Source organism: Lissotriton vulgaris, unplaced genomic scaffold (genome assembly GCF_964263255.1).
Source record: "Lissotriton vulgaris unplaced genomic scaffold, aLisVul1.2 SCAFFOLD_924, whole genome shotgun sequence".
NCBI lineage: Eukaryota > Metazoa > Chordata > Amphibia > Caudata > Salamandridae > Lissotriton > Lissotriton vulgaris.
In genome coordinates this window covers 288,035-304,459 of record NW_028247319.1, presented here as the reverse complement: position 1 = coordinate 304,459, position 16,425 = coordinate 288,035, and the positions used below count along the sequence as shown (strand labels likewise).

The 16,425-nt window shown below is 43.5% G+C and overlaps 1 protein-coding gene across 1 annotated transcript in view; it reads left to right on the top strand.

Annotated features, from left to right (window-relative positions):
- MMD2 (monocyte to macrophage differentiation associated 2) overlaps nt 1-16,425 on the top strand; it is a 247,430-nt gene that overhangs the window by 43,250 nt on the left and 187,755 nt on the right. The window lies entirely within an intron of this gene.

Sequence of the window (16,425 nt, the reverse complement as noted above, 5' to 3'; positions counted from 1 at the left end):
GGTCTCGCATTTGCGAGAGTTTAACCCCTTCACTGCGGCGGCTATTCTGCCGCAGTGCTAAGGGGGCGGGGGGGCCGTGCGGCGCGCCCATGCTGGAGATGGAACCGCTCCGTCACCAGCCGCGGTTGCGCTGTGCTGATGACGGAGCGGTTCTGTCACGGCCCCACCCACTCAATGGAACGCTCAGCGCAGGCGCAGAATCCGCGCCGCGCAGGCGTGCCGAGCGGGCCTTGACGGAACCGCTCCGTCATCAGCACAGCGCGACCGCGGCTGATAACGGAGTGGTTCCGTCACCAGCAGGGGAGGGGTTAAGCTACTACCATTTCAAATAACAATGCCTTTTATTTGTTTTAAAAACCAAAACATAAATAAAAGACGTAATTTACAATGTGAATAGATCAAACTTGCGTAAATGCGAGACCTATTCCATTGCAAATGCTTGTTTTTAATATAGGCTTAAGCGGCACATGCAAGAGCCTTCTAATCATGAGCGCAAAGAGAGCCTATGAATTTTTGTAAATTGGAGCTTTCCAGTGACTTTCAAGAGTAGTTCTTCAAAGCAGCGCGTAGTGACTAGCATCTTATACAAAACCACAAAAGCTCTTAACGTCTCATAGGGGTAAGAAGAGTGACATGAAAAACCATAAAATACAAACTGTTTGACAGCAGTTAGCTATGTCCATCATTTTGCACAAATAATGAAACTGTTGCAGTATTCGCAGCACCGGGTATGCAGAAACATTATGACAGCAGTAGCACTGTCAACAACAAGCGGATGAAGAGTAATAATAAAGTACTGGAGCCAGATGCGCTGCCAATAAGGCAGTGGTATTGTAAGAGTAGGTGGGTGGTAAACTATTTATTGAGTCCTGGGGCATTTTGTGGAGATGTGGGGCAAATCTATTCGTAAATGGCCTATTTGTAAGCACATTGAGAGGGCATGGCTCCTAGGTAAATAAATTCTTTTGCACCCTCCCAGGAGCATGAAAGAAACGCATAAGACAGCAGTTTGCGCAGGAACAAATTAAATGTATTTGTCTATATTCATGCCTACTTGCTGGCCAGCAAGGAAGAAGTCAGTGCACACACTGGTGCTCTCAGCCTGCTTCTTCCCTGCGTGACTGGTTTCTGGGTCATATATATACTTAGAAACACCACCCTAGCAGAACTTAAAGGAACATGGTGCTAAATATGGTCAACAGAGAGATGCAAGATCGGCACTGTGCCAATTATAATACAGATATACAGTGTAAGCAGAAATGAACAACCCGATGAGCAAGCTAACATGGTTGTTAGAAAAATAAAGTGACCTCTAAGTTGGTTCTGAACAGCTGCTGAAGCTTGTCTTGGCAAACCCAGATGTGTATTAAGTGCATATATGGATATATATATATATAACGCTCCAATCGTATCCAAAAGAAGACAACAGCACTCGAGGGGTACTTTCTAGCGTGCAGGTTTATTTTACACAGGCACTCTCCAAAGACGCGTTTCGGCGTGTTGCCTTCGTCAGTGTGGTAACAGTGATTTACATTTTTAGGTGGATTAAATACGACATTTTCGCTTTCTTACTCTATACATTGAGATAGACAGAGGACAACCCCACTATAGTCGCTCTAGGCGCCATCTTGGAATGTCAATATGTACAACCTAGGAATGATCACAGATTGTGCAATAGAGCCCATAGATGGGCAAATCCATACAGAAAGTGGGTATAAACAATAGATCATTTGTTTCTGGTGTAAACAAATAAAATAAAGCCGTGGATCGGCTAGGGTCCTCTATCTAATGTAGTCCCATAATAGTCCACCGATATCTGCAGGCGTTCAACATCTCTTGTTACTGTATAGGTCGCAAAACAGTACAACTCACATTGCTGGATATCAATTCATCAACATTATTATGTAAGTAAGAGTTCCAAAATCCTTAAGACACAACATTATTCAATTATTTTACATGTGTTGGTTCTAGGCAAAGGAGGAAACTCTAGGGGAATGATCAAGGTCCATTCAACATAATGTTGGGCCCCGATCTCGTGAGTGTGCAGATTGTGCAACGGTAGTAGACAAAATTATATATGTTCGATAAACAGTTATAAATACCATTGCAGAACAAACAAACAACTACTCCAGTGAACATCAAATTCTACATCACATTACAGCTATATTGAAAACATATACAGGCTATCTGGTCACCCAAGGTTCTTAATGCTATGCTTCCCTGTTGATTCTTACAGATGGGGAAGTAACTTGGACGCTAGATGGCCTTAACGGTACTATGTGATCCTATTTTCCCAGGTGAAAAGCCATCTCCTCCCCCAATATAAATATATATATATAACACGAACTCCGTCAAGTCCCGAAAACCACTCCAGGACAACAACGAAACCGGACCCAAATGGATATTTTGCAAAATTATAGTTTATTTCATCCTTCGTGCAGAAAACACGCCGCCATGACGCGTTTCGGGACCTCCGCCCCTTGATCACATGACATGGTCCGACATTACACCCATCATTTTAAAGTGCATTTACAACGTCTGCTGACCCCTCAGCCTGTGGCTATAAAAAACAGACTTCAGCCCGGTCCAGGTACGCTTTCATAACATATCCAATGTCAAATTACAATTGATAACATGTGGTCCAATTTTACACTACAACATGTATACAGAGATAAAAAGATAAACGTTTTCAAGGAGATTATTCCTCCTTTTCGCTTAATAAACTCTTTGTTCCCAATATCCCCTCATGCCAGTTTCCATTAAATAAATTGATTTAAATATGCAATCAATTAAAAGAATAAATTAATTCGTATATTTCATGTTAAAATCATGATTAAAATTATACAATTCATACATTCTGTGCAAATTTGCTATATACTGTGCAAATATCGCAAATGGAAACAAACATCGTTGTTGTTCTGGGGGACTCATATTGAGGACCACTTTTCAAAATTGTGCCCAATATATGTATTTATCCCCAACAATCGTCCCTTTGGAAAGTCATATCCTACATTAGTGTAAACACAAATATATATATATATATATATATATATATATATATATATATATATATATATATATATATATATATATATATATACATATATACATACATATATATGTGTGTCTGTGTGTCTGTGTATATACACCTGTATGCGGGACCTCGTGAACTGCAACATCCACAATGCAGTGCTCCTGGGCGGGGCAGCGCAATTAAGACACTCACCTGTGGGAGGAGGAGTCGAGAGACTGCTGTAAAGGGAGTGGTCTCTGGAGCCCACGAATTTTCACTTGCCTGTGGGACCGGCACTGATGACGGCCATTCCGGCCAGAAACACGTCTGCCACAGCGTTTCACAGACTACAGGAGTGCGTGTACATTAAGCCAAATAAATCCTTCATTTTAGCCCGGAGCATGTGTCCCGCTGATTTCTTCTTGATTTCTTCTTGAGGTCAGCATTGGTGGTTTGTGTGTAGCCGGCTTTTCGCTGATACCGGCAAGGGGCACGCCCTCTCGGTCTGGAGCTCCGCGAGATCAGCAAACAAATGGTCGAGTAAGAGGAGTACATCGCGGCGCCCCCCCAAGCAGAGATATTCCCCAATTGGTGTGTATCTGCGCGAGGGGAGAGAGGAGGCGGCATCAAGCTGCCTGATAAGGGCTCTAATGAAGGTTTTGGCCGGACCATTAATACCCAGGACCCCTGAGGTGGAATGCAGGAAGCGCCAAGAAATTGGGGGCATTAATTTGAGTCTGTGTCCCATACACCTGTATGCGGGACCTCGTGAACTGCAACATCCACAATGCAGTGCTCCTGGGCGGTGTAGTGCAATTAAGACACTCACCTGTGGGAGGAGGAGTCGAGAGACTGCTGTAAAGGGAGTGGTCTCTGGAGCCCACGAATTTTCACTTGCCTGTGGGACCTGCACTGATGACAGCCATTCCGGCCAGAAACGCGTCTGCCACAGCGTTTCACAGACTACAGGAGTGCGTGTACATTAAGCCAAATAAATCCTTCATTTTAGCCCGGAGCATGTGTCCCGCTGATTTCTTCTTGAGGTCAGCATTGGTGGTTTGTATGTAGCCGGCTTTTCGCTGATACCGGCAAGGGGCACGCCCTCTCGGTCTGGAGCTCTGCAAGTTCAGCAAACAAATGGTGGAGTACGAGGAGTACATCGCGCACCCCCAAGCAGAGGTATTCCCCAATTGGTGTGTATCTGTGCGAGGGGAGAGAGGAGGCAGTATCAAGCTGCCTTATAAGGGCTCTAATGAAGGTTTTGGCCGAACCATTAATACCCAGGACCCCTGAGGTGGAATGCAGGAAGCGCCAAGAAATTGGGGGCATTAATTTGAGTCTGTGTCCCATACACCTGTATGCGGTACCTCGTGAACTGCAACATCCACAATGCAGTGCTCCTGGGCGGTGCAGCACAATTAAGACACTCACCTGTGGGAGGAAGAGTCGAGAGACTGCTGTAAAGGGAGTGGTCTCTGGAGCCCACGAATTTTCACTTGCCTGTGGGACCGGCACTGATGACAGCCATTCCGGCCAGAAACGCGTCTGCCACAACGTTTCACAGACTACAGGAGTGCGTGTACATTAAGCCAAATAAATCCTTCATTTTAGCCCGGAGCATGTGGCCCGCTGATTTCTTCTTGAGGTCAGCATTGGTGGTTTGTATGTAGCCGGCTTTTCGCTGATACCGGCAAGGGGCACGCCCTCTCGGTCTGGAGCTCTGCAAGATCAGCAAACAAATGGTGGAGTACGAGGAGTACATCGCGCACCCCCAAGCAGAGGTATTCCCCAATTGGTGTGTATCTGTGCGAGGGGAGAGAGGAGGCAGTATCAAGCTGCCTTATAAGGGCTCTAATGAAGGTTTTGGCTGAACCATTAATACCCAGGACCCCTGAGGTGGAATGCAGGAAGCGCCAAGAAATTGGGGGCATTAATTTGAGTCTGTGTCCCATACACCTGTATGCGGTACCTCGTGAACTGCAACATCCACAATGCAGTGCTCCTGGGCGGTGCAGCACAATTAAGACACTCACCTGTGGGAGGAAGAGTCGAGAGACTGCTGTAAAGGGAGTGGTCTCTGGAGCCCACGAATTTTCACTTGCCTGTTGGACCGGCACTGATGACGGCCATTCCGGCCAGAAACACGTCTGCCACAGCGTTTTACAGACTACAGGAGTGCGTGTACATTTAGCCAAATAACTCCTTCATTTTAGCCCAGAGCATGTGTCCCGCTGATTTCTTCTTGAGGTCAGCATTGGTGGTTTGTGTGTAGCCGGTTTTTCGCTGATACCGGCAAGGGGCACGCCCTCTCGGTCTGGAGCTCTGCAAGATCAGCAAACAAATGGTAGAGTACGAGGAGTACATCGCGCACCCCCAAGCAGAGGTATTCCCCAATTGGTGTGTATCTGCGCGAGGGGAGAGAGGAGGCGGTATCAAGCTTCCTTATAAGGGCTCTAATGAAGGTGTCACTTGCCTGTGGGACCGGCACTGATGACGGCCATTCCGGCCAGAAAGGCGTCTGCCACAGCGTTTCACAGACTGCAGGAGTGCGTGTACATTAAGCTAAATAAATCCTTCATTTTAGCCCGGAGATATATATATATATATATATATATATATATATATATATATATATATATATATATATATATATATATATATATATATATATATATATATATATATATATATATATTCTCTCCACAAGCGCCGGTAAACATGTCAGGCTGTCAATGGGCGGTCCCACCAGGCCACCGGCAGGCACGTAAATTATATCCAAACTTTTCTCCGTAGTCAAGAAGAAATGCGGGACACCCAAAGCTTCTGCGATGGTATTTTTATTCAAGCAGACGGAAAAGGTCTCACGACACGTTTCACCACTTAAGGCGTGATCAAGCCTTAAGTGGTGAAACGCGTCGTGAGACCTTTTCCGTCTGCTTGAATAAAAATACCATCACAGAAGCTTTGGGTGTCCCGCATTTCTTCTTGACTACGGAGAAAAGTTTGGATATATATATATATATATACATATATATATATATATATGAAACATAGTTACATATTTCCTTTTCTCATCCGCATAGGCTGTTGTCTGTACCTGTCTCTTTATTCTAGCAGCGCCGGGACGCCTCTTTGCTGGGGCAGCTGTTGCGCTTTACCAAAACCCTAACATAACATAATATATCTTTGGATGTCATTATCCAGTGCGTAGATGAAATGCATATTTTGTCACATACATAGATTTTAATGAGATCATCATTAATTAACATAGACAAAATGACATACTTATATGTAGTTCATACTTCTTCCTGTTGCAATGTGATATCAACCGGAGGTGGTAATACGGCATTATACTCATACAACAAATATTGTTTGCACTATGTAGCGCATATTGTGACAGTGTCCCTTAGTGTGCTGTCATCTGCTTCTGCTCCTGGTCCGCAGTTGTCTTGTTCAGGGGTGTTGTCCCCCTCAGTCTATTTTTCAGCATGTGAAGTCCATCACCTTTTTTCCAGATTTTGGTGCGTACTTCACTTAACAGCATCTGTTGGTGTCACCACCCCTATGACACTTTATGATGGGCCCTCAGTGTGGCTCTTGGTAATGGTCTAGTCTGTCCTCTCTTGCCTCGTGTGTTGCGCGGCTCGCCTGGTGACAGATGTTCATCAATTTCTGGTACCTTCGTCTCAGGCATTGGTGGTGCAGCCCTGCATCTTGTCCACTTAATCCATTTGCGGCATCCTTTCACGTCTGTGGTCCAGTCCACCTAGAAGTAATAGAAACATCTTTTAATTTTCCTCACCATGACTATGTCTCCAGAGTTGCTTTAGATGGCTTCGCCCTTATGGTGTGCAATACTAAAGGCAGAACATCATGCCATTTTAGGCCTGTTGCATCAGTTGTCTTTTCTAATCTATGTTTTTATTTTGGAGATTATCCTCTCCCCCTGGCCTTAACTTTGGGGGTGGTATGGGACATGTAGTTTTCACTTTATTCTCAAACATGCAATCATTTGCAAAGTGCAGCGAGAGACTCACCCTTTCTATCACTATTTATGACCTGGTAGACCCCAAACCTGGGAGAGATGGCTTTTATGAAGCATTACGCAACCTTTGCTGTATCATTCTACCTTTTTGGAAACACCTCCATTCATTTTGAAAATGTATCCACTCGCACCAGCAAATATTTCAATCCATTCACTGGAAAGCAAAATGCATCTGCGCATTCATCCCTCTTGTGCAAAATCAGAGGTCCATTCTCAAGCCTTGTAAGGAAAAGGAACATACTGTGTGGGGCCACAGGCCTCTCATCCCAGTACACCTATGATGCCCTCATCATTCCCTTTACATTGAGCATGAATCCACACTCTCTCTTCATCTAGTGTTGCAGACCATTGTGCCTTCTTCACATTAGCTTGCCACAATTGTCTCTGAAGGAGCTGAATTTTTAGAATGCCTTATTCATTAAAGGCACCCTGTGTACTGGCTATAACTGTTTTTGCTGCTGTGTCAGCCATGGTGTTCATTTTGGCTATCTATGTATTGGCCACCTCTGGTCTTCACCTTTTATTACCGTTATCCAGTTGGGTATTAGAATTGCTCTTAACAAGTTCTTTACTTAAGGGCCATTTTGAGTCGGGTGCCCTGCTGCTGTTAAGAAACCATGATGTTAATAGCTTTCCCCTCAGCTGGGATACATAGTCCTGTTACAGCATACAGCTCAGCTTAACCCCTTCGATGCTCATGACAGAACGGTTCTATCATGAGCGTCGGTTGGCCTGTGCTCATGACGGAACCGTTCAGTCATGAGCCCGTTGGCTCATTAGAACGTTCAGCACAGCGCAGGAATCTGCGCCGCGCTGATGTGGTTAAAGGGCAGGTGACTTTATTGTATATTGAAAACAAAAAGCATCTGTTTCTCTACTTGTTCTGTAGAGCAATGGGAATAATCCAAGATCTGAGAATGAATGCAGAGCAGATGATTATATGGGTGGGGTTTGTTCAGATGGTTATTCTTGGGTCAGTTAGAATATCCATCGGAACATGTCTTTCTGCTAACAATTGCTTGAGACACATTGTCGCATGTGCAGCACGGCATCCACCAGGCAGGCACACCTAGCGTGCACCATAAGCAGCATAACCTGGTACTGAAAGGGAAAATGACCTCTTTTTCTAAGCTTCATTCCTTGCATTGTTGAATTGCTGCATCACATGGTACTAAAAGAAAGCCAATTTTACTCTTCTCATGGTTCCAGGGCCGGAATGGTCATTTATCCCACTGGGCATTTTCTCGAGAGGCTGGAACCATTGGAGGTTACTGAACGTCGCCACCGATGCCTCTTTCACTCTCTTCAGCTTCCAAGGGCTTACTGCAGCAGAGACAGTTGGAGCATAAGTAGAGAGAGAGGGGGGATGAGAGAGAATGAAGGAGAGAGGGAGAAAGAGAATGGATGGTTGGAAGAAGAGAGGGAGAGAAGGAAATGTGGGCAGATAGAGAACTAAAATTGTCAGGGCTGCTTTTTTTCTCAGTCCAGCCAGAAATAGCAATGGAGGGTAAATATCTCTACTGCCTATTACAGGTCTTGATATCGACAGACTGCCCAAGTGCCAGGGTGATGCAGATTACATTTTCAGAACCCTATTTTGTCTCAAGTGAAGCACATTTTAGGCAAAGCTCTTAGCCAGCCGCCTTGATAACAGCAGCCCCTACCCACAGTGAAACCTGCGCCCATCTGATCATGTTTAGGCGCTTCCAGTGAATGATGTCACAATATGTCTCAAAGCCCAAGCTGACATCATCAAACAAAGTCCCATTCTAGAATGCTCATTGGTGTAATTGTTAATTATGCAGGACTGGGAAAAGAGAACTGTTCTCTTCATTGGATGGCCCCTCTAGCTAAAATAGCGTGCCATGGTTTCTTGTGTATCACAAAGTCATGAGCTGAGCTTACAAGTCTAAGAACCAACTACTTGCACCTCTCGGTACAGGCTGCCAGCTGACCTGGGCCCAGGGCCAGAGAACAGCATTTGACCCCCTTAAAGAGGATTGTTTCTGGAAGATGGCTAAAGCTGGCAGTTAGCTTCTTAATAAGAGCCAAGAGAAGCAGTGAGCAGAATCCTCTTACCAACCCTACAGAATTTTCTGTGATTACAGATCAGAATAGTGCATGCAGCACACCAGGCCTCCCAGGCTCCATATTCAGTCCTGGCCCCTGGGAACTGAATGTTCCAGATATCAAAGAGATGACATTTTTAGATGGCAAAGAATGGACGGAGGAATATTATCTCTGAGGTTTATCAGCTAGTGAGAGAGTACAGGAAGTATCAATTAATAAATAAAAGAAAGCTTTATTCGACTATTTCAAAAATGCCATAAAGCCCAAAAAACAATTACATCACTTAGCATTACAGCATTGAGCACAGCTGTTAAAATACCGAAATCAAGAGCATCTAATACAAAACATTAAAACAACAACGAGTTACAGCACTTAACTTCACATTTCAGAAAATACCCTGTTGCATCACAAACATTAAAATCAGACTGCATCTGTAAATTCATTAGAACGTGACTGCACCTGATGAAACCACGTGTTTTAAGCAACAGGACTAAAGCGCCTAGAAAATAGATTTGTAAAATGTACGAAAAAAGTGCAAATGTGATGGAGGTGAAGCATCATCATATAGAAAACAGCAGACTGGATTAACGTTGTAGAGTTAGAGCTGTATTACCTCTTTGGAAAATAAAGGATGCCGCGGATTGAGGCCAACCGGAAGTGACAGAGGAGACTTCACTCCCAGGGCTGAGTAATAAGTTATAACAGTTGACTCACCCGCTACTTATTTTTTTTATTTACAGAAGACTAGGTACGTCACAAGTCACCTGTAAGAAGGAAATTAGACAAGAGTTGTATACAGGGATTACAGGATCCAATGTATTATCTGTTCATAATGTCTATGTCTATATAGGAAGCACTTCAAGATTCAAGACATCAAGGGCCAGATGTACGATCCTAAATTGCATGCGCAAACGTGTTTGCGACCCGTTTGCGCATGCAAAAACTAGTAGGGCAATGAACAAACTCTATTTAGCGAGTTGTAATTTGTTTGCGACGCGCTAAATAGGATTTGCGACTTGCAATTAGGAAGGGGCGTTCCAAGGGCGTCCCTTCCTAATTGCGACTCTCAACCGCAATTGCGGTTGCAAAACCCTCGCAATTTACCGCTGAAGTAATTCGAAATAAAGAGCGTGAGATGTTTTCCTTAGTTTATTCCAAGTACAGCAGAAGAACAGCTTGTACAACCACCATGCTCCAGTATCTTCACACACTGGCTCCCAACCGCCCATCCATAGAACCCCCAACAAGAATACAGAACATAGAATTCGAGCCCAACATAAACAAGCGAGAAGGAAACCCAATGAATACAACAACCGCCCTCTTCAAGAAGGTGGTAATGCACTCACAAATGGGAAGGGGACCCGTTCCCCTTTGCAAATGCAGGAGGAAATGTTTTTTAGGGGCAGGCAGTGGTCCCAGGGACCACTAACTGCCCTTAAAAAATGAAATGAAAATGTTTCATTTTTCTTTTTTTAAATGCAGCCGGTTTTCCTTTTAGGAAAACGGGCTTCCATTTTTCGACATTGCACCTCCCTGGGGAGGCGTAAGGTTTTGGTGCACCTCCAGGTTTACATGGTTTTGTAAATCTGGGGAAATGTCAAAATCCATGGGTGTTGCATGGGAAGACCCATCACAATAGCCATGGGATGCCTCCCTAGCACAGAGTCAAGCAACGCAGTGAGTTGCGCTGCCTTGTCTTACTCCATATCTATGATGCCGTTCAAAGCCCTCAAAGTGACTTTGCATGACCTCATTAATATGATTTTGTAGTTTGTGCTGCCGGAGCGTCACAAAAAGGGATGCTCCGGCAGTTGGTGCAGCGCGGCTCCCAAAAATTTTTATAAACCATCACCTTAACCCACGGAGCTACTCACTATTTTCTCACAACTGGGCCGATCATTCCAATCTTACATTCATACACACATTTACTCTGCTCCGAGGATTCAGTAAGGATCCAAAAGAGGAGTCGCATGCTATAGCGGAGTGTCTAGACTAAACTTTATACATTATTTACAACTGCAGTTTTATTTCTAATACCATGGTTCCTGAAAGAAGAATTTTAGAAACACCCCAATATTCATTTATTTTATTTGATCTGCTAGTAAAAGTTAACTGATGAACAACAAGACCTGCTTAATTCTCCATTTATTACATTTTTATTTAGAGATTATATCTCCTAGCATGATCTATTCATTTTATTAAAATGAAAAATAATTCAATTATGTAATAAATCCTGAAAGAAAAGTTACATTTCAATAACATTCATTTATTAACATAACAGCTTTGAAAAATATGTTAGAGGCATATTACCCAGAGATAGAGGTGAAGACATCAGCATAGAATGTAATAGTTCCAAACGAAAACCTCTCTGTCTCTCTCTCTCTCTCTCTTTCTCTCAGGCAGGACTTCGCACCCATTCAAAAGTTAAAGTTCAGAAAAATGTCAAAGTCCCTGCGCCATAGGAAAAATTGCGCAGACCGACAGCATCTCGGGGTGCAAAGATCAAGTCAAAAAGTGAGCTTTTTTCAATGTCCCAAATGTCCTCTTTTATACCCTTTTTCACTAACTTATCAATCTAAATTTGTAACTCTTAAGTCCTAGAATGTCTGTGATTGGTCAATTTAGAGTCGGATGAGCATCACCTCATCGTTTTACATTTTAATTTTATGCAGAGTCATCCTCACGTTGCGGCAAAATGGGGTGTCATTGTCCAAAGTTTTACTTCCTTCGAAGTATCCTTTAAATTGTTATTTGCTGAACTTTTCCCATGAACCAATATGGCCCCACGAAATGGCCACGCTGTCCTTGATACTGCTCAGTCACAAGCAGCTCGCATCTCCGATCTGGTACCTGCGCACTTCTATCGCCATCTCGGAATTTCAGTTAGCATCCATCTTTATTGGCTCGCATAGGCCTCAATTTAGGAACTATTACGAAAACAAACAAAAATAAATATAAATTTACGAAATAAAGTCCTTTCTGTTTACCTCCCCCTTTCTAATGATATCCCGGTTAGTATTTACCTAGTTTTAAGCAACATATATGTGTGGTTTGACTTACCAATCTTCATGAATTATGCCACAAGTAAACGGACAAAAGCACATTCATGCAATTCTCAATTAGCTTATAACAAATGCGTACTCTTTATGACACAATATACGACAAATTTGTAAATTATGCTTTGCAAATCCATGCAAATTAGTATCCCACGTGTATTTGTGTGTGTGCATTCTGTTATATGTTGGTTAATTTCAAAACGACAAATTTAGTACTTATTACTGTTATGGAAAGTTAATCTCACAAGGGGTATACAAAAATGTGTGTTTCCACCTTGCTCCTTCACAGTGCAAGGGGCTCATAAATATGACCCTGAGTGATCAATAAAGGGGTCATCTAGTGTAGAGAAATAAAGCTATTCTCTTAACCCTGTCCAACATCTTCCAATATAGGCTTTTCCGAATGTTCCTTTGGTGATGTCTGTTGGTTTTGAAACATATTGTGACATCATTCAATGGATGGCCCCTTTAAAGGTCCCAGATTATAAGCAATTCAGGCTGTAATTCCCACAACAGTAAATCGTCTTCACGATAGCTGGTGCATCAAACCTACTTGGGTGGATCCCACTGTAGTTCCGTTTCTAAACTCGGACCACTGACAGAATATGGGCAACAAATATAGCCCTTGGAAAGAATCTCGTGTCAAATATACAGAGAACCAAAATATTGAGAGTGGTAAGTGCAAATAGGCAAGTGTAGATTTACTATCCTTAACTCCACATCTACGTGCCTCGACGATATAAATGTCATCATGGTACATATGTGGAGTTATATACAGTAAAACCTTGCTTACCTATAGAAACTTACCTTTATGATATTTTTGTCCGCAATACTCTTGACACAATATTGCGTCCCACAATGTTTTTGATTGCTATATCTGTCTAAACACTGGTGGACTCATCACACTGGTGTACTCAGTAGTGTGTGGCCTCTCTTCAAAACTGTCAGAAGAACTTTGAATTTTTGTAGAAATTATGAAAGTATCTCTGAAGACAGAAGAGACACTACCCTTTCCAGTTACAAACTGTACCGGCCAGCAACCGTAATCATGTGCTCCAAGGGACATTTTTATTTAGACCCAGCTGTGAGGGCAGCAAAGGAAACCAAACAAATGGGGGAATGGCGAGCAGTCATGGTGGTCATTCTGGGTAAATTTGGGTAACACTTGATGACTCACAAGTGACAGTGGCACATGCACTATTGCTAGCAATGAGTAAGGGCTAGCAATGTGCAATTGCATGACTCATTTGCATCTATATCACAAATGATGATACATTTATTGGTTCTGATGAGAACAAATGGATGTCTCTTGTGTATCAGTGCATTGTGTACATGTGAACAATTTGTTGCTCAAACTGGAAAGTTGATGGTGAAGAAGATATTTTAAGACTTATTCGGGTACACTTTCAAGTCTCAGGTGGCACAAATATTGTAGCTCATTCTCACTGGGTCTAATGTTATAATCAATTAACAAATTTTCCTTCCTCGATGAGGAAATGTTGTGGTTTATCAGTAGTGAGCGCTGCAGGACATGGCTAGCCTACCATAGATAATGCATTACAAGGGAAGACAACCCCCACTGAGCACAGGCTAAGGAGACTAAAGTTCTAAGACACACCCAAAAGCACAAATGTTCCGGAAAAGCAGTTTCAACAGACATCCTAAGACTTTGTAAAACAAACGGAGTTCACAGGTGCCAGAGACTGAGATCACAAGAAAGGAAGATGGCAATCTTCAGTTGTAATAAGAATGTAAACTTGTTTGGGCTCAGCAAGCTAATCAAGGATTTCTCATCTTGGGAGCCAACTTTTGAAAGCGAGGCTTGAAACATCACAGAATGGCACTTCCTATACTAGAGAGAGTTGGAAAAGGAACAGCAAGTGTTTCCCTCTCCAGAAGATTTCAAGCCTTCTCTATCAGTTTTGGCACACTGGGGGGTCATCAAACAATCCCTCATTGCAGTGGAGCACTACAGAATCGAATTGTAATGTACAGAAAAACACATCTCAACCAAGTGGCATGCATCAAGACCTAACGCATTTGGAAAATTTCTGCGCGTTACTACAAAGATCCTATATTGTCAAGCAATTAACCCAGAGAAATTAAATGAAATGAAATGGAGATTTATAGAGTGCAAACAATCACCCAAGGGTGTCAAGGGGCTTGCTTATAGAGATAGGGTTTCAGCTATGGGGTTCGCAGACATTTTAAAGACTAAACAACCAAGGGCTCTATTAGGATGTCGGGCGGATCGCCACCACCATGGTGGCGGTGGCGATCAGCCCGACAGAAATGACTGCCCGCCACCCTTTCCCCCCCTGCCACATTACAATGGCGGAGGGGACCGCAACGGAGAAAAACACCGCCTGCCACTTTTCTGCCCCGGTCGCATTGCGGCTGGGTCGGAAAATTAGTAATATGGTGGCGGTGTCTATGAGACACCGCCAGCCCTATTACAATGGCAAGTGTGCAATGCCTTTCCGCGGCGGCAATGCCGCCATGGAAAGGGAGGCGGTGTTCACTCTGGGGGCCCCCTGTGGGCCCCCGGAGTGAAGGCCAAAGGGGGGTGGCACACGGGGGTACCTGTGGTACCCCCCTGCATTTGCATAATCAAAGCGGCAGGCACCGCGCGGTGCCTGCCGCTTTGATTACGTAAATGATGCTAAGCATTTTTAGTATTGTGGCGGGCGTTCCCAATTTCCGAATACTAATGGGGCCCCAAGTCTTTAACGCTTTCCTGAAAGCTAACAGATGTGTCTCCTGTTTTACTTTTATTGGGAGAAAGTTCCACAACCTAGTTGTGCCCAATAGAAAGCTTCTTCCCCCAGGTGCATTTTTTCACCTTGGGATCAATAAGATCGTGTGCAGAAGATGAGCGAAGATTGCGTGCTGGGATGTTTGCTATCAAATTCCGTTTTAAAAATCCTGGTCCTATGTCCTGTGTGGTCTTAAAGACAATACATAGAGCCTTGAATTCTATGCGTCTTTTTATCGTCAGCCAGTGTAGATCCTTGAGTGCCATTGACACAGATTTATGTCTCGGGATTCTGTACAACCTGCAATTTAGATAGGCACTTTTTGCATGTGGTTGATAAAAAGCCCATTGCAGTAGTCAGCCCTTGAGAGGACAAGTGCTGAGACCATAAATTTATGGAGCTCAGCTGGGATAAAAGGGAGGATTTTTCGTAGAAGTTTTAACGTATAGAAAGAGAGGGAGGTAACCTGGTTGACGTGGTTTTCAAATGAAAGTTTAAACTCGGCGTTATATTGCTGGAAGCAAAATAGTTTATGTATCACAGAGAAGTCATTGCAAAGATGTGTCTGGAGTCACTCCAGCACATATTAAGTGCCCGTATGCTCAAGCTGGCTGGGCTTGGCAGTGAAACACTGGAGTGCTGCTTAAAACCAACTAAAGGAGGGCTGTTGGACCTGGTTGGTTAATGCCAGAGGGTTCACACCGCATACAGAGAAGAGTGGGTTTGAGGAGGAACTAGAGGCCTCTTCAAGAACATCAAGAGAAGTCAGAAACCTAGGGGTAACCATGCGGGCATCAATATCATGTGTGACATCACGTGCAGCAACGTGTGTAGACCCGGCCCTACAAAGGCACCGGCACAAATTAAGCCCTGGGTCATCATGCACAACACAAATCACTCCGCACATACGATCATAAAATAAAGACAACACAATTCCAACAACATTTCTGTTAAGCACTCCATGAGAGAGAATGTCCATGTTGCTGTCACCTCTGTGCTTTTCTCCACCACGATGAGATCACTCTTGTAGACTTCCTCATTGATATCTCGCCTGTATGCTTCTCTTTTTTTTCATTCTTTAGCCTTGCTGCACAGCCACGGGAATGATTTGCAGCATGGCTAAAAACCATTAGCAAAGCCAATGGGTCCCTAAGACAAGTCCTGTTGGCTTTGGAAATGCTTGTTCTTTTCTGTGAACATTCTTGGTGTGGAGAGACTCCAGACTCTATTTTAAAACAGAGGTAGATTTAATGTTTGATCCTTGTGCTTTAAATAGTATATATATATATATATATATATTTCCACTCTGAAGTGTTGGACTTTGGAGGAACCAGATTTTCTTTTCCCACCCCAATCTGAGCAGCATTAGGGAAAGTGTTGGACTTCGGATGGGTCAGGTATGATATTTGCATTCCAGCATCAGCATAAATGTGGAAAGTGTTGACATTTGAAGCGGTCAGATTTATTATGCTCATGTATATATAT